The sequence below is a fragment of the Neofelis nebulosa genome, chromosome 4 (assembly GCF_028018385.1).
Source record: "Neofelis nebulosa isolate mNeoNeb1 chromosome 4, mNeoNeb1.pri, whole genome shotgun sequence".
NCBI lineage: Eukaryota > Metazoa > Chordata > Mammalia > Carnivora > Felidae > Neofelis > Neofelis nebulosa.
This window is the reverse complement of record NC_080785.1, coordinates 94805352-94827256: the sequence shown is the minus strand read 5'-3', so window position 1 is coordinate 94827256 and position 21905 is coordinate 94805352. Positions and strand designations below refer to the sequence as shown.

At 40.4% G+C, this 21905-nt stretch overlaps 1 protein-coding gene across 1 annotated transcript in view; it reads left to right on the top strand.

Annotated features, from left to right (window-relative positions):
- Window positions 1-21905, top strand: part of VPS41 (VPS41 subunit of HOPS complex) — a 186033-nt gene that overhangs the window by 48530 nt on the left and 115598 nt on the right. The gene's annotated exons all lie outside the window — the stretch shown is intronic.

Below are 21905 nucleotides of genomic sequence, written 5' to 3'. Positions count from 1 at the left end.
GTGAATACTGATCTTAATTTACATATTGGGGGAGGTTGTAGAATCCTTAAAGTGTAAAGCCGTCTCATTTGGTCGGTGGTAAGCATGTGCCCCACCATCTTCTCTAGATGCCAGATGTAACTGAAGATTGATCGGTCACCTTGCTGGTTCAGGTTATCTCTCCTAGATACATAAAGCTAGTATTTTATGTGAATGTTTTCATGCTTGGTCCCTTAGGGGATTATATGGATTGAAAGTGAAGAGCGAAGCTTTTTAATTTATTAATTTTGATTCGGAATCATTGAGGATGAAGGAAATGTTGAATCTGAAGTTGGATTTTGGTGTTTAAGATATACCTTGAAAGCTTCAAGAGCGTCCATGCTACTGTGAATGTGAACACTTGGGGTGAATGGGGTGCTCGTTTTAAAGGGCAGATACTACTTTTTCAAAGAGTGCATCAGCACCTGTTGAAAGATCGATTGTAAGGGATTGGTATAGTTTACAAAGGAGACCACAGTTTCTGATTTGGGCACATTGTGTCTGAAAGGAATAGGTTCCTTTGTTTTATTTACAAGAGACTGAACCACTGAATGTTGATGGATTCTTTTGGAACAGTCCACGAAAGGGACTTGTGTGCACTAATCATACTAACATATCAGGCAAATTGTGGGTTCTGGTTTTTCTTCAGCATCTTTCAGACCAGAGGAATATACTTTTGATCCTCCCTATACCTCTTGGACACCCATCTTGGTGACTTAAGCATCTGTTTTTTCAGTTGCCCTCCATTAAAATATGTATGTAGTTGGTGCTGGGGAGAGCTCTTTTTCGTCGTGTTACCTGTATCTCCTCACCTATAAAACAAAAACGAACACAAACAAAACAAACAACAACAAAAAAATTCCACCTTTCTGGTCTCTTGAACCTCCTGCTCCAGTTTGATTATCTGACACTGTGCTTCTAAATCAGTCTCTGTTAAGTATTGTATAGAAATTGCAGTGCTTGGGGCGCCTGGCTGGCGAGGTCAGTTAAGTGTGTCCGACTCCATTTGGGCTCAGGTAGGTCATGATCTCCCAGTTCGTGGATTCGGGCCCCTCATTGGGCTCTGTCTGTCAGTGGAGGAGCTTGGGATTCTCTCTCTCTCTCTCTCTCTCTCTCTCTCTCTCTCTCTGCCCCTCCCCCATTCTCTTTCTCTCTGTCTCAAATAAATACACTTAAAAAATTGCAGTGCTTGATTGCTGAGGATTATGGGCATACCTGCTGGTTCAGTTGCCAAAAGAGAAACCAAGAAAAATACTGTAGGAGTTTATTCATGTGTTTGTTCACTCATTCATTCATTCATTCATTCATTCCTGTGTCTACTCAGTATAAACCTTCACTACCTCTTCTCTCCTGTCAGTTGTATCCAGTATATCACGTATCCTTTTTCAGGTAATTTATGGTGTCATCTCTAAATTTGCCCACAGCTTTTTTTTTTTTTTTTTTTAAATATCTTCCCATATGACATCTTCGAAAAATGTTTTCTGGAACCTTGCCTGCCCCCCTCCCTTTTTTTTTTTTTTTTTTTTTTTTTTATTTTTTTTATTTTTTTTTGGCAAGGAGGGAAAGATGGTTTGGTGGTATTTTGTTTACCTTCCCAAAGAATTTGATAATATTCTGTATTAAGGTTTTTCATGAGACCCCGGCTTCTTCATGATCATTACCATATTAGGCATATGACTTTCAGGTGACAAGTTTCCTATTGTCCTTTTTTGAAAGGAGCCTTAATGTACAGCTTTTCATCTGAGTTTTTCCTTCTAGTATTTTATTTTTCTGTTTCTGATGATGTGATTGCTTTGTGGGTCTCTGTATCACTTTTTTTTTTTTTTTTAAGTTTATTTATTTTGAGAGAGAGAATATGTGTGTGTACCTGAGCAGGGGAGGAATTGAGAGAGAGAGAGAGAGAGAGAGAGAGAGAGAGAGAGAGAGAGAAGACAGATAGAGATAATCCCAAACAGGCTCTGTGCTGTCAGTGAAGAACCCATGAATCCTGAGATCATGACCTGAGCCGAAAGCAAGAGTTGGACACTCAATTGACTGAGACACCCAGGCGCCCCTGTGTCACTCCTTTTAAAAAAGGATTCTTTCAGTAAATACTATAATGCCTTGAATTTGCCGGTTTTCTTCGAATGTAATGATTGCTGTTTTAATCCGAAACTTCATTCTTCATTAGAAATGCAGTGAGAGTGAACAAATATTTTTAAAAATTAATGAATAAACACTCCTGACTTTAGTTTTCAGTTCTAAGTGAGAATAATTTAAACAAATTAAAGTTAGAGAAAATAATACCTCACGTTTGCGTAACATTTATTTTCTCCAGAAAGATCTCTTTACCCCATTCAATGCATTTTTGGTTTTGATTGCAGTAGTTTTGTTTGGCAGGGGGGTGGGGGCACGGAAGGATCTCTTAAAGTTTCCCGAGTGATTGTACTGTTTGAGCTGGGATGGAATAATTGCTCTAGATGTCTAACTTTACTTTAAATACATATGATGTAAAAGAAAATAATGAAATAAATCATTCTGTATGTTGAAGAAAGGGATTTCTCTGCATTTCCACTTGCAGATATATATTCATGACAACTGAATGCTGTGTTTATGTACACGGACACACACACACACACACACGCACGCACACACACATGCACACACAAAATGTATATAGAAGAGTGTTAGAGTAGCTCAATTCATAATAACTCCAAACTAGAAACAACCCAGATATTCATTGGTGGTAGAATGGATAAGTAAATTGTGGTAGATTTGGAGCACTCGGAAAGAATAAACTGTCTATACATGTAACAACATACGTGAATTGCACAGATTTAATGTTTGGCCAAAGAAACCAGACACAAATGTGTACGTGTTGTAGGATTCCTTTTACGTGATGGTCAAGAAAAGATGAAATTAAACTGTGGTGCTAGAAGTCAAATATTATTTGACCTGGGAGAGAGCACAGGAGAATCTTCTGGAATACTGATGATAATCTCTATCATGATAGTTTTCCATATACACACACACATATACACAAACACACACACACACACACACACACACACACACAAACACACACAGGTATTTACACACAGGTAAAAATCACTGAACTATGTATTTGAGGTTTGTGCTCATTAGTCTATGTGAGTTATACTTCCATCACACGCGCGCGCACACACACACACACACACACACACACACAGAAATACCTATACACTTGTCTGTATCTTTGACCTTGAGCAAAACTCACATTATCCTTTGTCTGTTGAAACAACCCTTTCTTCTCAGTTCTAAATACCAGTAAATTTAAGTTGTTTCCTGTTCAGAGATTTTTTTTATATGAATGGATCATGCCTACAACTGTATATTCTTATACAATTACATAAAAATGTAGGTAGAGAGGATTCTGTTACCCCATCTATGACTGTTCTTTTGTACTTTATTTTAGATGTGGATTTTGCGATTTCAGAACACTTAAAAGAATATTCAGGTGTTAATGTTTTAACCACGTATGTGGTTTTTAGAGGTTATTTCTACATATAACTTTGTTAATTCAGACTTAAGTGATAAAGTTCACTGCTTAACTCCCAGAGTAGAATTAAAATAGGCCTTGCTTCTCCTATAAAAGTGCTCAGGTTGCTAAGAAAACTGCCTTTAACGTAGATCAGGCCATATTCCCCTGAGTAATGGTTGTCTCCATGCTTCCACAGTATATGACATCTGACTTCAAAATTCTTAGAGGATCTCAAAGACCTTTGAAATATCCACATGGTATTCGTACCCATATAATGCCGTTAAAAATCATTGTAGTTACTTTCTCTTTAATAGCTTCCACTTTCCTTGAAGTATATTAATGTTAAGGCTTACTAGTTAGGAGTACTTTCTTGGAAGCAATGAGCAAATTATTTGGGAGCATTATTCCACGTGTTTTAAGTCTTTGTTCTTTTAAGTGTGCTAGAGGGAGAGCAGAGAATTCCACTGACCGGACATAAATTTCTGCTGTTTACCTCTAGGTGTTTTTCTTCCTTTGCTTGAAATAGAAAACGATCCAGCTTTGCTGTCATGGTGCCGTGGCAGGAGGCATCAGATAAATACGGATGGTCACAAAAGGAAAGGGATTAGAAAACAAAATAAAACAGAACAGGGGCTTATTGGGCATTTTGTATTCAGATAAATACCAATTTTTTGAACTAAATCTCTTAAGAGGTGTGTTCAGGATTCTTCTTGAACTCCAGATAGCAGAGTCCATTGATGTTTCTATTCTTGTTTTTTATTTAGGATTAAACTAACACACTGTGCTTCCTACAGCTAATCTTTTCTACTTCCTCGTGTTCATATGCTAATAAAATCCCAGATCTCTATCACACCTTAAGTACCTTCACAGGATGGTATGGTATCTTAACATCCCTTCTACTGGGGGGGAGGGTCTTGTTTCTGTCCCCCCACCCCCGCCTCCATCAGTCTGATCACTGCCTCTGAGAACACTGGATGGCCCCTCATGCCTCCCCGGGTAGAGTTACTCTAGCTCAACACTCAAGACCCTGGTTTGGTCATATGGCCAAACCTACCTTTGTGACCTTCGTTTTAGTTTCTTTTTCCTCCAGACATTCTGATCCACTGACCATTTTCTGAGTATTGCCTTGGACATGCATGCTTGCTTTCAAGCTTTTTATCACATCTTTCTGGAATGCCCTCCTTCCATTAGTTCCATTCTTTTTGTAATGTGCTTGCCCTGGATTGTTGTCCTGAGGGTCCTCTCCTCACTCTGAACTCCTGTGTTATTACTGTTTTATTTGCACTGTTAACCCCTCGGAGGGTCAGTCCAGCTTCACATTCATATATATATATTTAAGGTTTAGGAGAGCAGGGGCCGTTCCCTCTGCTGGGCGTCTCTCCTCTTTCTCTCTCTCTTGCTCTTTTCTTTGGGACTGTTTAGTACCCGATAAGCATATATTGGCTGATAATATCCTCTTGAAACATACCCACAAAACTGGTTATTTATCTGTCCTTACTTAACCTCTAGGAGTCAGATCTCTGCTCTCCTATGTATTTTTCAACCCCCCACTTCCCCATTTGGATTTATGATTAGGACTTTTTATATTGAAATGTGAAACTTAACTCCTACTTTCAAAAAGTAACCCTTTTATTTCATAGTAGTTACCAAGTGGTTAACATATACTCAGATTTTTCCTAGTTGCTATGGGTAATTCAGGAAGTCATCCAAGTTTAGAAGCTGAGGACACTTAACTGGTTCTAGATATAAAAGGTGCCTGGTAAGGAAGCCTGAAGGAAATTGGGCTTGAGCCACTTTGGTTCTGTCTTCCCTGCCTCTGTTCTTGCTTGTCTGGGTTATCGTAGGCCTCCCTCAAATATGTAGACATTCTGATCAGGTCATTTCCTCTACCAAACTTTGAGATGTTCCTGGCCTGTGATTGACCATGGTTTCATTTCTCTCTCTGGGCTTTGGGACTTGAGATTGCACCCCTGGCCTTCTGCTTTCTGTGGCTCAGAGGAATTCATCTCTGATATAAATCATCTCCTTTTTCCTCTTTCATGTGTGTTAAGACCTAAGTGTTTGCAGGATCATACATCTTTATTTCCCGTTTCAGGAAAAGAAATGCTTCCTTCCCACCTCCTCCCTTTGTTAGTCTAATCCTGGAAACTTAGAGTTCCTTTCAGCTTCCTGGACTGCTGTTTAAATATTCACTAACACCTTTTATCCTTCACATGATTTGATTTCCACCTCCTCCGTGTTTTTACCACTTCTTGAACATCCAGTACTTGTGTTGAGATTATTAGAATAGAATAGAATAATAATATTCTATTAGAATGTGAGCTTCCTGAGGGCAGTTTCTATGTGTAGTTTACCTGTGCATCCTTGGTGCTCAGCCTAAAAACTGGTAAATAAGAGATTGATACAAGTTGGCTGAACTCTGATAGTTCTATATCTGTAACAGATACCTTGTATTTGGACTACCTTCCAGATAATCAGGAGGTTTTTACACCTTCCTTTGCCACACCCAGCTGGGTGTGTGTACATTATGGGAAATTGTATGGACATGACCATTTCTGTCAGAGTTAATACCGATACTTTAGGCTCATTCATGATGTGGCCAGGATGATATTGGGCTGATTATTGATGAAAAGAACCTTTGAGCAGATTGAAAAACATAAACTATCATTGAATAAAGAAATTGTGCTCTCCTCTTGGTCTCGTGGCACTTGCTTACCCACCTGATGTAAATCCCATCTATAGTATGTTCTTCCAGATATGGCACCATTACTTGGGAAGCATGGCATGTATCTTTTGATATTATCAGAGTCGTACATTGTTGGCTCAAATGTGTCAGTGTCTTTGATGCCTAAGAGTGATTGACAGGTCTCAGATTCCTAGGTGTTTAAAGAATCTGCCTTCTATATTTGGACTCAGTATTTTGAGTGATAAGAATTGTGTCAAAAGAGTTGAGAATTACTTAAGTGGAAATCATTCTAACAGACGCCAAGGAAAATCATATTTCCAGTTTTCTGCATTTTCGTATTAAATCATCTCCAGTTTGTGGATTATTTATGGGTATCTTGGTAACTTTGGTAGCATCTGTGCCTCGAGGTGGCTAAGAAAACATAATCAGCTTTAAGTTGAAGCAATTAAAGCATTATGCTTACAGAAAATTGTAATATATGACTCTTTAGCGGTAACTACATTTGGGCAAATACCTCTGAAGTAGCTGAAGTTTAAAGTATTTCTTCACTGAATGAAATCACCCTGGTACTTCACACATTTCAAAGTCAGGGTTGTGGTGATTTTAACTTTCTGGAATGAGTCTGAACTGGGTAGTAGATTGGGGCCTCACAGAAAACCTGTGGATTCCATTCTACATACAGTATAGGGGATCCTCTGTTCTAGTGCTTTCTTTCCGGGTCAGACACATGTTGCAAAGTGAGCACATTGAAAGGATGATAAACAATGTGGAGACTCAGAAGGTGTGATTAGCTTTGCAGGTGGGAGAAAGTGACAATTTGAGGCGAATCTTGAAGGGCGGATGAGCATTTTTCGATTGTCTGAGCAGAGTGATGCAAGCTTCATACAAAATGGAATCTGAAAGGACACTTAACACAGCCTTTTTATCTACATACAGGTTTATTTTTTTTCCACTAGTAGCTTGAGAATTGGAGAATGGAAAGGGAAAAATGGTGAGATGCAACGAGAGAGACTTTTTCAGCAGGTTTAGTAAGAGAAGGACCAAAGGTGAAAGAAAGGGAATATTTTCACGTGAGTATCTTCATGGTGACTGGCTTTGGAGTTGAGCGTGTTTAGCAAACTAAATGAAACCATTATAGTGATGGTAAATCAGATGTCCTGGACCAGGAGGCAGAGGCTTTTATATATGGGTAAGGTAAGAGTGTCTGTGTATAGTTTAATAACAAATAATTTTTACCTTGAGTTGATGGTATATTACTTTTTCCTTAAACAAGCTTTCACTTTCTGTTTGAATAGCTTTGTTTTATTAGCTTTATCTAGAAACTATTTATTTGGCTACAATTCCCAGGTAGTTTTCACTTGACACGATCATGATATATTGTGATAGTTGGGAACCTCTAGGATATTTTGTTCATCTCCCCACCCAAGACATGAGATTCTTCAAAAGCATTCTTGTCCTTTCCTTTTCAGTTCTTATAAAATAATTTTATATTCAGTCCTTTATAAAATAATTTTATACCTCCAGTAAGAAGAAACTTTTTACTTCCGGGGGCAGCTATTAGCTCTTAACACTTTAGATTTTGTTAGCTTAATTGGTAGCAAGGAAAAAACATCCTTATTAAAATGAAATACAATGGAATACTACTACTAACAACCTCTTAGAATGGCTTACATGACAAAGACTGACCATACTAGGTGTGGGTAATCCATTAGAAAAACTGGGACTCGCGTACACTACTGGTGGGAATGGAAAATGGTATAACCGTTTTGGAAAACAGTTCAGCAGTTTTCGAAAACATTAACATGTATCTACTACACGATCTCGCCCTTTTACCCAAGGAAATGAAAGCATATGCTTGTACAATCACTTGTACATGAGTGTTCATGTCAGTTTATTTTTTCTTAGCCCTACAGTGGAAGCCATCTACACGTCCGTCTGCGGGGGAATGGATAAACAAAAGGTGGTATATCCATACAATGGAATTCTACTTAATCAGTAAAAAGGAACAACCGATGCATGCTGTATAACATGGATGAGTTTCAGATCTGTCCTATTAAGTGAAAGAGGTCAATACTTGCAGTATTAGGCCTTTTAGACCTACCTATTATATGGCTACATTTTATATAAAATGCTGGAAAATGCAAACAAGTCTATAGTGGAAAAAAAGCAGATCAGTGATTGCTTTGAGATAGGCAGAGGGCTTCTAGAGGGCATGAGGAAACTTTCAGGGCTGATAGATACATTCATTATATTGATTTTGATGAAGGTTTTACGAGTACGTATACATGTCAGGACTTAACCAAATTTATACTTTAAATATGTGCAGTTTATTGGATGTCAATTGTATCTGAGTAAAGCTGTTAAAAAATAATAACAATAAAAAGACAAGCTGCAGAAAAGATGGAATAATGTGTTCCAAAAGGTAATGTTTACATATTAGTTCCATTTATGCAACCCCAAATTGTTTGGTATGCATTAAGGTGCTTGACATTATAAATGGCACCATACAGAATGGGGTCTAGGTTATCAAATTGCTGGCTGCTTTGACTTTTCTTTAAATTGAGTTAAAAAAAAATACTTTTATAAATCTTTATTTTTATTTTTTTAATGTTTATTTTTGAGAGAGAGAGGGAGAATGAATAATGGAGCAGAAGCAGAGGAGGGGCAGAGAGAGAGGGAGACACAGGATCTGAAGCAGGCTCCAGGCTCTGAGCTGTCAGCACAGGGCCCAGCAGTGGGGCTTGAACTCACGAACTGGGAGATCATGACCTGAGCCAAAGTCGGATGCTTAACCGACTGAGCCACCCAGGGGCCCCAACTTTTATAAATTTTTATGTAACTTCTTATTTCTGACCAATGAAATATAGCTGGGGGAAAATACCCAAAGTTTAGCTTCTACATGAGCGGTAGGAGAATTTTACCAATATTATCTTTTTTCCTGTTTTAGTTCTGTTTGCATAAGTAATATATGTCCCTTTTCAGGGAGAGTACCACCTTTTATAGAAACGATATAGTAACTGGGAGTGAAATCACTGGATAGGTAAGGATTTGATGTATGATTAAAAGGGGGCTTGTTTGAAATAGTAGAAATGTGCTAAGTATCTTGGGGTACATCTTCCTACGTAGCAGGAAGTCTCCCCTAATTTTGTTAACTTTTTTTTTTTTTTTTTTTTTTTTTTTTTTTTTAGATTTTAGATCAGTGTATCAGAGTATTAAATGCCCTGTGAGGTAGTGAGGTAGTCTAAAAATCTAATTCCATTTTACTTATATGGAAAAAAATTAATATATCAGGGCACTTTGGTTGCCCAGTGATGGAAACCCAACTCAGCCAGGCTCAAACAACAGTGGGATTTACCAGCTCCTGTTGTAAGTCAAGTTGAAGTGGGGACGCGAGGCTCCGATGTTGTCTTGCGGTACCATCTCTGGGATAGGCTCTTTTCATCCGGTGGGCGTCATGGTCAGCCCACAATGCAAGACTAATGTCACTAATCCTCATAAGCGCGGCTCCTTCGGTAACTTTGGCAAAAACCTGCCAAGAAGGGCTCTGATGGGTCTGGTTGTGTATGTACTTCTGTTTTAATAGGCTGCTCTGGCCAGGTTCGGGTTAGAAGTAGAACTAGATGGGGGCAGGGTGATCCCCACTCTAATAAAATCAGTTTCTTAAAGTAAAACGCTGCTCTGTTAACTGTCAGGAGCTGTCCAGGAACCAGCTTCCCAGTGCCTTATACACTTGATGAACTCTGCTCAATCTTGGAGTGATATTGGGCTGGGCTAAGGAGTCTAGTGACTGATTCTTTCCTTTGAATGCATCCTTTGAGGTGTGAAGTCCCTTGTTCAGACACTATGAACACTTTTAAGGTTTTGCTATAGATTGTTGCATTTCAGTATACTGAGATGATACTGAACTGTACTCCCAGCAACCCTGTATGAAAATATGCTACTGTATCTTGTCACCAGCATCAGGCGTTGTCATTCAAAAATTCGTTTCCACTTAGATTTCCAGAGAATGGGAATTTATTGACTTACTTTGTATTTTTCTGGTTACTAATGAGGCTGTTTACTCTTTTCAGAATTGTTAGTTCATATACTTTGTCAGTATCTGTGTAAAGTTCTAAATTGATTTGTAATTAAAAAGTTCACTGTTGACAAGGAAAAATAACAACATTGATCAGGGAGGATCATGTGATGGCTCAAAATCAGAAGTCACCAGCAAGTCAAATTTAACACTTGCCAATAAATCTTTCTGTCAAACGGAACACTGATGATTTGCCATTAGGGTGATGTCCATTTTCACCCTAAATTAATACTTTAAATCTGAACTTCATGATTTTTGTTCATTCACTTGTTTGATTTTTCAAGTTCTGTAAACCTGTAATCATAAGGTATTTATAGCACATTTTAACTACATGTTTGTTAAAATATTACTTCTACAACAAGCTCTTATAGATCAATAAGGAAAACACACACACCGTGAAAGAAACAGGACAGACAGATGAACAGGAAGTTCTCAGAGAAGCCCAAATGTCTCCAATAACCACATGAAAAGACACCCAATTCTCTAGTACTCCTGGGATAATCAGGAAAATGTGAAATTATCTTACCCATAAGATACCATTTTACACTCCTCAGTTCAGCCAAACATCTAAAAGTCTGCTGAGTACCAGGCACAGACACTGGTGGTGGGCAGGGAATCGGGCCCTTCCTGTGGCAAACAGAAGAGTCTGGACATCTCCTTGCTGGAAACAGGGACAGATGCTTTCCAGTCTAACTTTATCTTTTTTTGTTTTTTAAGTTTTACTTATTTATTTTGAGAGAGACAGAGACAGCGTGAACAGGAGAGAGGGAGAGAGAGCGAGAGAGCCTCCCAAAGCAGTCTCTGCACGCCATCAGCGCGGAGCCCAGCGCAGGGGCCGAACTCATGAAACCGTGAGATCATGACTTGAGCTGAAACTGAGTCAGACACTTAACCGACTGAGTCAGCCAGGTGCCCCTATCTTTATCTTTTAATTCCACATTTGTGGTATTTCAGTTCAGAAGCTTTTTTATTTGAACGCAGCAAATATACGTTAATCTTCTCATTTAGAGTTTGTATCTTTCATGTCTTTGGAGAGAGAATTTTTTTGCCCCTACTGAGTCATAAAGCTTTCCTTCTGGGTACAGAGTTTTCCTTCTCACATTTAACTTTCCGTTCTTCTGCAAGAAAAAAACCCTGACTGTATAAAGGGGAAGGATTTATTACTTGGTATTGAGATGGAGTCTGAAGTTCTTGTCTTACCAGGAAAAAAAAATATATATACAAAAATTTGCTACCCCCTGAGCCTACCAGTTTCTCATCTTCTTTCCCCTGTAATTTTGACTCGGTTGCATTATTGGAAATGCAGCTACCCCGGAACAGATGTGGAAAAAGAAGCTTTGAGGGGGTGGTTGGAGATGCAGGCTGACAGGGCAGTAATGCCCAGCAGAAGGGAGGCTGGCCAGGCTCTGGGGTTGGCAGGTTGCGGTCCTGAGGCGGGAGTTGGGCAGTGTGGCGCTGCGGCCACCAGCCGGACGTGGGGTCCATCTCTTGGCTTCCAGCTCTTGTACCACGTTCAGTAGTTCAGGCAGGCTCCCTGTACCTCCCTTGTGCTTTCTTTCTGTGAAATGTAGGGCATAGTCTCACCCCTGACCAGTATGATTCATTTGAGGGTTATTTGAGATCTGCATGTAAAATATTTCGTGCAACGCTCAGTATTAACTACCATGAGGAGTGGGATCAGGTCAAGTGTCTGATTGCCGACATTTACGACACTTCAGAAAGAGAGCTGTTGTTTTTTAATTCATTTATATATTGGGCTCTAACAGTGTTCATGGTGTCTAGGACATGCAAAAATAGAAGAGGGAGGGACGGAGGAAAGGAAAAAACAAAAAGAGAAGAAAGAGAAACTTTCTCAACACTCCCATTTTTAGACTGATTTTGCTGCCTGCTCCATCCGATCCTTTGTTTATTTGGGGCGTTGGGTCCCTTTTATAGTATGTCACAAATAGGTGTGTTTCTGTCATGTTACAAGAGCTCGCTTACTTAGGTAATGATGCTCTGTGAAACTGTTTCCAGTGCAGGTCCGGTGAGCTGACTTCAGGAATTCCTTTTTAGTGTTGAGACATTGCAACTTAGTTCACAGGGTGCTCTTTTTGAGAACTGTTGAGAGCTGACCATCTACTTGGGAAAGTGCCCTGGGGCGCCTGGGTGGCGCAGTCGGTTAAGCGTCCGACTTCAGCCAGGTCACGATCTCGCGGTCCGTGAGTTCGAGCCCCGCGTCAGGCTCTGGGCTGATGGCTCGGAGCCTGGAGCCTGTTTCCGATTCTGTGTCTCTCTCTCTCTCTGCCCCTCCCCCGTTCATGCTCTGTCTCTCTCTGTCCCAAAAATAAATAAAAAACATTGAAAAAAAAAAAAAAAGGGGAAAGTGCCCTAATGGAGAATTGATAAAACAATGTTTTTACACTGGAGAGCATCCTAACGGTTTCCGTAGTGAAAGTACAGAGGCAATGGTGGAAGTTTAAATGGTCCTTCTTTGTCTTCTGCCTGAAAAATAAGTTAGGCGTTTTCTATCTGATTAATAATTCGGTCTCCATTATTTAAGCCATGTGTGCTGCTAACCTTTTTAGGTAAGTGATTCCCCCACCCCAAACCCATGGAAGCACCAAGCTTTTGCTTTCTCTAATGCTGTTTTTAGGCATATAGAATGCATTAGCATTGTTGCTGTTATTATTCAGTTATAAATGAAAGAAGTAAGTAAGAACATCTTTGCTCCTAACAGATTTTTCCTTTATCATTGGTGGTATCATGAATGTGCAGGTCAAGAAATGATGCAGGGCTACCTGTGGGCCCTGGTGAGATGTTCACATAGCCCTGTGGTTGGCATGGATTTACACTCTCTCTGGCTTTCTGCACCTGCTTTTGTTAATGAAGTTTGTCCTTCAAGGTCTGGCATAGCAGATGCTTAGGACTTGGCCAGTCTAGGGGGGCTCTCTAAGACTTAATTTAAAAAAAAAATTTTTTTAATGTTTATTTTATTTTTGAGAGTGAGAGACAGACAGAGTGCAAGTAGGGGAAGGGCAGAGAGAGAGAGGGAGACACAGAATCCGAAGCAGGCTCCAGGCTCCAAGCCGTCAGCACAGAGCCCGGCGCGGGGCTCGAACTCACAAACTGCAATATGACCTGAGCCGAAGCTGGCGCTTAACCAACTGAGCCACCTAGGTGCCCCTAATACTTGATTTTAAAGAATAGTAATATGCTTGTTCTTTCTCTATTTATATAGTTACAAGGATGATAATCCCATTTCTGTTATATTAACTTTTATAGAAAAAACTTATATGCTCAGGGCAACGTTCTCTGGGGGAAAAGTGAATTTTTTTTTTTTTTCTGGAATTGTAGCATTAGAACCCTGTAGGCTAGGAACCTCGGGGCGATGGCCACTTGCAGAGGATACCTTACCCATTGTGCCCCCCCCCCCCATTCAGCTGAATTTACTTGGGTAGTAAAACATCAGCATAGCATAATTATTTCTATGCTAAATTATTACGTGAAGTAACTTAGACAAGTTGGTTTGTGCGATGCATGGAAGCCTCTGTGTCGTGACACAAGGAACCGCTCTGCCCCTTCCCTGCTGAGCCCTGGCTCCCTGGCCTGATGGCACCAAAGTGCCCCCTGCAAGTTCCTGCCTTTGAATCAGACCCTGTGTCTTTCGGAAGTGCTTGTTTCTTCATCAGGCCGGTTGAGTGGGCCAGACGAGGTATAGTCTCTTCTTGAATCTAAATACTGTAGCCAAGAAAAAGCCAATCTTTGCCTAACTGCAAAGATCAGCCTTTTCCAGGCATCTGATGGATGTTCCGTCTTCAGGAAGCCCCGTCCTCTTCTCCTTCTTGGGGTTTACTTCCATCTCTGTGATGTTGATCCTCCCTCGTGTGCCTCCATTACCTTGTATATCCCCGAGATTCTTTCCTGAGCTTGTTCGTTTTTTTGCTCGCTCTTTATATTGCCGCCACTCTTGGTCAAAGCCTTTATTGAATCTCCCCTGGGTTATTGCAGTGAAACCCAGCTGAGCACCCTGCCTCATGTCCCCCCTAATCCATCCTTCACACAGCTGCCCAAGTAATCTTCCCAAAGGAGTGCCGGGGTTTTGCTGCTCCCCTCCCCGAAACACTGCTGGCTGCTTCTGCGATGGCTGTGGGATAAAACAGAGCTCCTCTCTTCAGCCCTCAGGCTTCCACTGTCTTGGCTACAGTGTCCCCTGCCCCCCTCACTGTGGCCTGTGCCGTATCTGGGCTTTGTCTTTTGGCTTTTGCTGGAATGTACTTTCCTGTCTTTGCCTGTGGAAATACCCAGTATCTCACCGACTTCATGACCGCTTTCTCGATGGCCCACACGGAAGAGTGCCCTTTTCATATTCATTCACTGATTGCTTCTTCCTCCTTCAGTAAACCTTTTGTAAGGATGTAGAAGGGATCTAGAGAATGATACAACACAGCTCCTGTTCTCGGGTTCGGTCATTATCAGCTGGTTATATAAATAATCTGTAACATAAGGTACTAAATGCTAAAATAGAAATGTTACAAAGTGCTGGAATCACAGCCTCTGTATGCAAACCCCTTGAAGGCAGGCAACGTTGCTACGTTTTTTGTTTAATCCTCCTTGTATCATGTAGGCTTTTTGGTAATATTAGTTGCTCTTTTGCTAAATGCATTTATTCTTATTTTTCTTCTGCATTATTCCCTTGCAGTGCCCAAACGACTTCGCGTTTCTGTGGTGACCCCGCTTTCCTTTTTCTGTCACTCCTTCCTTTGTATCTTTGTTGGATACGTGTGTATGTAAGGAAAATATTAACTTGGTTAAGAACAGATAGGTTTTTTTTTTCATCCTACTTCACTCATTGTATTTCACCATTTTGAAAACCGTCCATTGTGTTTCTTTCCAGGTCATTTATATATGTAAGAAATGTTTATTCTTCTAACTGTGGTTTTCCAGCCACACGAATTGTTTTATGGTGGCATCACAAATGTCACACAGTGTCTGGTAGGCCGCAGGTGCTCAGCAGTTCTTCTGGTACGGGTACTGGAAAGAGAAACGTTGCTGGCTCCTTACGCTATTGCCTGGACTGCTTTCCTATTCAAGTTTTCCTCCCTCAACTGCCAAATTTAGCATTGTAGACAACTACCCAAGGCATCACAGGGAGACTTCTCCACAGTGCCTACTCTGAATTGCTCAGCAAATGGGCATTGCAAACTCTAGGGAAAATGCGTTTGGACTCCAAGGACAGAGGACAGCAGCACATTTGTAGCAGCCCCGGGAGGTCACGGTCTTAAACGTGAATAGCGCGTCAGTGGTTTGCAAGCCTCAAAAGGGCAAGGACTGCATTTACTGTCTTCTCTGGGCATCCAGCAATAGCCGCTGGCAGGTGAATGAAAGACAATTAAATAAATACATAGGAGAAGTTGACCAAAAGCCTGGTTCTTGCCTTTTTACTGACGCAGTGTTGTGATCGGTGCCCAGCTGTGAAGGACTGTGTCGAGGACCTGTCGTGTGCAAGCCTGCCTCCCACCGTTGTGTGTGGGGACGTGGCACGCACTGGCAGACGACGTTTAGACAAAAGGAAAACGGCTCTAGGAATCAGCAGTGTGCCGGCTTCTTAGGCAGCAATCCCTTCCAAATCCTCCCCGTGCTTTGAAAGGTTGTTAGGATTTAGAAGGCGAACGTCTGTGTAATAAGTCTTCTGCCGTTCTGTGCTCCTGTCTCTGGGAGGTTGTACCGTCCCGGCGGGGCGCAGCAGCGGGGTGAACGGCTGAGCCTTTCACCGACGAGCTGTGCCTGGGAGCTGTGGGTGCTGGGCCCCGGGCGCGGGCAGCCGCCTGGGCTTTGAGGGGTCGGAGGAGGTTGCAAATGCCGCTCTCAGTTTACAGCATTGAAGTCATAACCCCGCGTGCTCTTCTGGGGGAGGTGGTTAAACCTCCTGATTAGAGGATACTCTTGAAAGGTTAAAGTATTTAGTGGCTCAGTAAAGCATCCGACTCTTGATTTTGGCTCAGGTAATGGTCTCGCAGTTCGTGGGTCTGAGCCCCACATCGGGCTCTGCGCTCACATTGCAGAGCCTGCTTGGGATTCTCTCACTCCCTCTGTCTCTGTCTCTGTCTCTCTCTCAAATAAATTAAAAAAAAAAAAAAAAAAGAGGTTAAAGTATTTGGGAATGTGTCAGCGGCTCTCAAAGACTGATTTGTAAGTATTGTTACAAATGCAGAAAATTTGAGCTCAAGTGTTAAAACAGTCATGGCACCATTGAACGGACAAAATCCTTTTCTTTTCCAACAAGATGACTCTTCCTGAGAACGTCTTTCCACTCTTCTCGTTCCCACATGACTTTTTACTTCTTGTAGATTATTTCCAAGGTATCAGAGTTTAGATCACTTTCTAGGGACGTCGTTTTTCTAATAGGGAATTTCAGCTTTTGATCGTCAAAATGCAAGTTAAATCTAAGTGACAGATTAGAGATACTCAATTAATTTATGTTTTCCTAGCGAACTGCATTCTTGTGGAAGTTGTGGAATATTTATTAAGGCTGTTGGGAAATGCAGACAGTGTACTGTGTGTTTTAGGTTGATATACACTCAGTTTTGCAGCATCAGAGGAAGGCTGTGATGAACCAGAAACCTACTCCAAGCACTGCGGTCAGATTGGAGTCACTGAGGAGTGCCTTTAATAGACGATGATATCGGGGGAGTAATTCAGAGTCCCTGCATTAGGAATACAGTGGACATTACCTCAAATAGCAGACCAGTCATTGTGTCACATTAAAATAGCTGTCAGTATGCCCAGCATTTTAACCAACATGTCATTTAAACTACTTTTCACTTAGAGATCAGCTTTGCTTATGTAATAGGTTAGTACTTTATTTTGAGAACATGTGACTTCATTTCTTCGAGCTTTATTGCATTATAATTGAAGTATGGTGTTACGTTAAGTTTACAGTGTAAGGTCTTATGATCTGATACACATATATATTTTAAACTATTTACCACAGTAAGGTTAACCTTGGCCTCACAGAATTGTCGTTTGATGGTGATGTTATGGTGAGGGCGTTAAGTCTCATAGCAACTCTCAAGTATATGATACAGTATTGTTAATTATACCTCAGATGGTACCTCAGATCTCCTGAACTTTTTCATCTTATAACTTCGTACCTTTGACCAACATCTCCCTATTTCCTCACCTCCTAACTTCTGCAGCCACCATTTTACTCAGTTTCCGTGAACTGGATGTTTTTAGATTCCACATATAAGTGAGATCAGAAAGTATTTGTCTTTTTCACTTAGCGTTATGCCCTCAAGGTCCATCTGTGCCATTGTAAACAGCAGGATTTTTTTTTTTTTAATGTGTGTTTATTTTCAGAGAGAGAAAGCACAAGCAAGGGAAGGGCAGAGAGAGAGAGAGAGGGAGAGAGAGAATCCCAAGCAGTCTCCATGCTGTCAGCACAGAGCCCAACGTGGGGCTCGATCCCTTGAACCAGGAGATCATGACCTGAGCTGAAATCAACAGTTGGACGCTTAACCAGTTGAGCCACCCAAGTGCCCCAGCAGGATTTTTTTTTTTTTAATGGATGGATAATGATCTATATATATATATATACACACCACATTTTCCTTATCCATTCATGTATGTGTCAGTGAACACTAAGGTTGTTCCCATATCCTGGCTGTTATGAATAATACTGCAGTGAACGTGGGGGTATAGATCCCTTGGAGGTCCTGATTCATTTCCTTTGGATATATACCCAGAAGTGAGATTGCTGGACCATGTGGCAGTTCTGGTGTTAAGTTTTTGTGGAATTCCCACACTGTTTTCCGTAGAAGCTGTACCAGTTTACATTTCCACCAACAGTGCCCTAAGGTTCCCTTTTCTCCATATGCTTGCTGGGTATTTGGTATCTCTTATAATATAATATAATATAATATAATATAATATAATATAATTAATATAATATAATTAATATAATATAATTAATATAATATAATATAATATAATATAATATAACGTAATGTAATAGCTGTCCTAACTCACTGTGGTTTTGAGTTGCATTTCCATGGTGATTAGCGATGGTGAGCACCCTTCACGTACCTGATGGCCCTTTGTAGGTCTTTGGAGAAATGTCAGTTCAAGTCCTCTGCCCATTTTAAAGTCAGATTATTTTCTTGCTGTTGAGTTGTATGAATTCCTTATATATTTTGAGTATTAACCCCCTTATCAGGTATGTGGTTTGTAAATATTGCCTTCCATTCTTCAGGCTGATCGTTTTGGTGGTCATTGCTTTGCTGTACAGAAGCTTTTTAATCTGATGTAGTTCCGCTTATTGATTTGTGGTTCTGTTACTTGTACTTTTGTTGTCCTATATAAAAAAATCATTGCTAAGACTGTCAGGGATCTATGTTTTCCCCCTATGTTTTTTTCTAGGGGTTTTAGGGTTTCCTAGCTTACCTTTAAGTTCTTAATTCATTTCGAGTTAATTGTTGTGAGTGATGTGAGATAGGGGTCCAATTTCATTATTTACATATGAATATGAATTTCCCTACCATTTGTTAAGGAGACTATCCTTTCCTCTTTGAGTATTCTTGAAATACTCAATACTAGGTGACCATATACGCATGGGTTTATATCTGGCCTCTTGATACTGTCGCACTGCATTGTGTGCCTGTGTTTATGTCAGTACCGTAATCCTGTTTTGACCATTATAGCTTTGTAATATAGTTTGAAATCAGGAAGTATGATGCCTCCAGCTTTTTCTTCCTCAAGATTGCATTGGTTATTTAGAGGCTTTTGTGGTTCCATATAAAGTTTAGGAATGTTTTTTTCTATTCACATGAAAAAGAATGTATTTTTGAAAGTATATAAATTTTTAACTGATGATCAGTTGTCTTGTTTGTAGAATAAGGAATATTTCAGCCACATCGTCATACAAAATTTGAAACGTCACTTTTACGCAGCTGTGCCTCCTTTCACCACTTACCCCTTCCCCCCCCCCCCATTTATTCAGAGTGGAGAATAATGACTTTGTAGGTTTTTACGTGTTCTAATTATTTCTCAAGTTGGAATGAATTGTTGTGATGGAGTTTTTCCATCTGCAGAAACAACAGCTTCTGTTAAAAGCTGGATTATCACATCAAGAGCCTCAAATTAATGTAGTTATTAAATCTTAGAGAGGTAGGATCATCTTTAAAACCTCACAAGAGGGGCGCCTGGGTGGCTCAGTCGGTTAAACGTCTGACTTCGGCTCAGGTCATGATCTCACGGTTCGTGGGTTCGAGCCCCGTGTCGGGCTCTGTGGTGACAGCTCAGAGCCTGGAGCCTGCTTCAGATTCTGTGTCTCCCTCTCTGTCTGCCCCTCCCCCGCTCATGCTCCGTGTCTCTCTCTCTCTGTCTCTCTCTCTCTCTCTCTCTCTCTCTCTCTCTGTCAGAAATAAATAAAAATTTAAAAAAATTAATAAAAATAAATAAAAACCTCACAAGAATAGTTTTCTTGCATACTCATTTGAACAGTAAAATGTAGTCAGTATCACAGGGAAATGACTGCCAGATGTGGACCATCAGCTCTTTAGCCATTCAAGCCTGATACTGAGTACTGAAAACCAGAGATGAAATCTTAGAGCCACAGAGAAAATTTGAGGGTTTATAGTTAAAGGTTAGGTTGTTCTGGCCATAGAATAAGTCAGCGAGAAAATAAATGTTTGTTTTGCAGATTTGTAGAAAACCCACAAGGAGGTGTATTTTTCAGAGACTTCTTAAATCCAGCTGGAGGTCTTGCTCACCTCAGGGTGTGTCATCGGGGGAGGGTAAAATAAGCAGTAAAAAGAGCTTTTCCCGAGTATGAAAGAATAGGCGTCTGCTTTTCACACATGTAATGTAGGGGCAGCTTGCTTGCTAACTGTGACTAAAGAGCATGAACCTGCATGGGCAACCATGTGGATGTTGGGATTGCTAACTAGCGGATCTCAGAGAACGAAAATGAAATCCATCTTCTGGTTCTTATTCATTCCACTCCGTGTCCATGGGGACGCAGCATTTGTGAAGGAATCAATTATCCATTTGTTAGTCAGAAGAGCCTTACAAATTATACATTAGCAGATTGATTTCTTAGGTTCACTGTTGGGGGACCGATAGCTTCAGGTGGGGTGATGAGGAGTGTCGGGGGAAAAGAAGTTGCCACAAAGAACACCATTAAAGGCAGCTTTCGAAATGACCGTGAATTTATTCCTAATTGAAGAGCTGACATAATCCATACTAAGTGTATTTATTTCCAGCATTTTACATTAGGTGATTGATTATCACATGAGGTGTACGTGTTGGTGATTTTGCCTTTTCTTTAAATTTAAGAACTTGAGGCCACCTGTAGTGGACTTGGGCTTAGAAGGGGTATGCTGGTCCTCGCCCCCTCCTGCTTACTCAGGCTTCTTTTTTTTTTTTTTTTTTTTTTTTGGTTCCATTAAGGAAACATTTTTGTATGTTCTATAGTGTCAGCTTGATATTATTGATTTTTGAACAAACTCACTTATATTGTCCAGAATTCCAAACATGTCTCCATTAGGAATAAAATTGTAGCTAATGGAAAATACAGCTGAGGCCATTCTTCTCTGGTCTTCCCCCCCCCCTCCCCCCTCGGTCCCTTTTTCTTGTCTACATCTACTCCAGTATCCCATCTTGGCAGATACCCCCCTCATCTGCCCACCCCCAAAATCTGTGTGTAAAACAGGCAATTAGAAAATTCCATATTGAAAAAGAATCTTGCACTCTGTTTCCCCCTCCTGTACCCTTTCTGTTTTTCCCTTTATTTCAAGTATACAGAAATGGTACATATGTGTGAGGCATTTGTCCCTGTTTCTGTGAGACATGTTCATAGATGCCAGATCCGTTACTTGTACTAATTGGTTGACAGCTGTAATGTTGAAATCCTGCTATTCTTTATCAAATATTATGGAACTATGAATAGAAACCAACGGGCACAGTGATGATAGTTGTCTCTTTAGATAAAAATAGATGCTGCAGGTGTGATGTCTTTACCATTTTGGCATCTTTTTGGTTTTAAGTGAATGAACTGATTACATGATCATTTAAAAATATTTATCTTTGAATTACAAACAAAATAAATATATGTTTGTAGAAAACTAGCAAAACATAGGAAAGGACAATCTAAACAATAATAGGATCTCAGCACCCAGGTATGACCAGTGCTAATATTTTGGAGTATCTACTTCCAATCACATATATTATGTACAAATACTTGTCGGTATAGTCATATTTATAAACATTGGCTCGTGTCTCATCAGAGCTAGCCAAATTGTTTGAGTTGAGGGCATAGTCTTCCAGATGAGTGAGTCTGCTGCAGACTTCTAACACCAGGTCCAAGATCTGGGAGGTTCTCCATTCCATCCTCCTGATTGATGATTAGTTAGAGGCCTCACAGAACTCACTGAAAGTTATTATACTCACACTTTATTACAAGGAAAGGATACAGTCAAAAAAAATCAGCTCAGGTAAGAGACACATAGGGCAGACCCTGGGATACAAGATCCCATTGTCCTCAGGACATGTTACCACCCTGGCATAGGTATTTGACAACCAGGGAAGCTCACACTGGTGTTCAGGGTTTTTACTGGGAATCTGCTACGTAGGCATGATTGGTTACT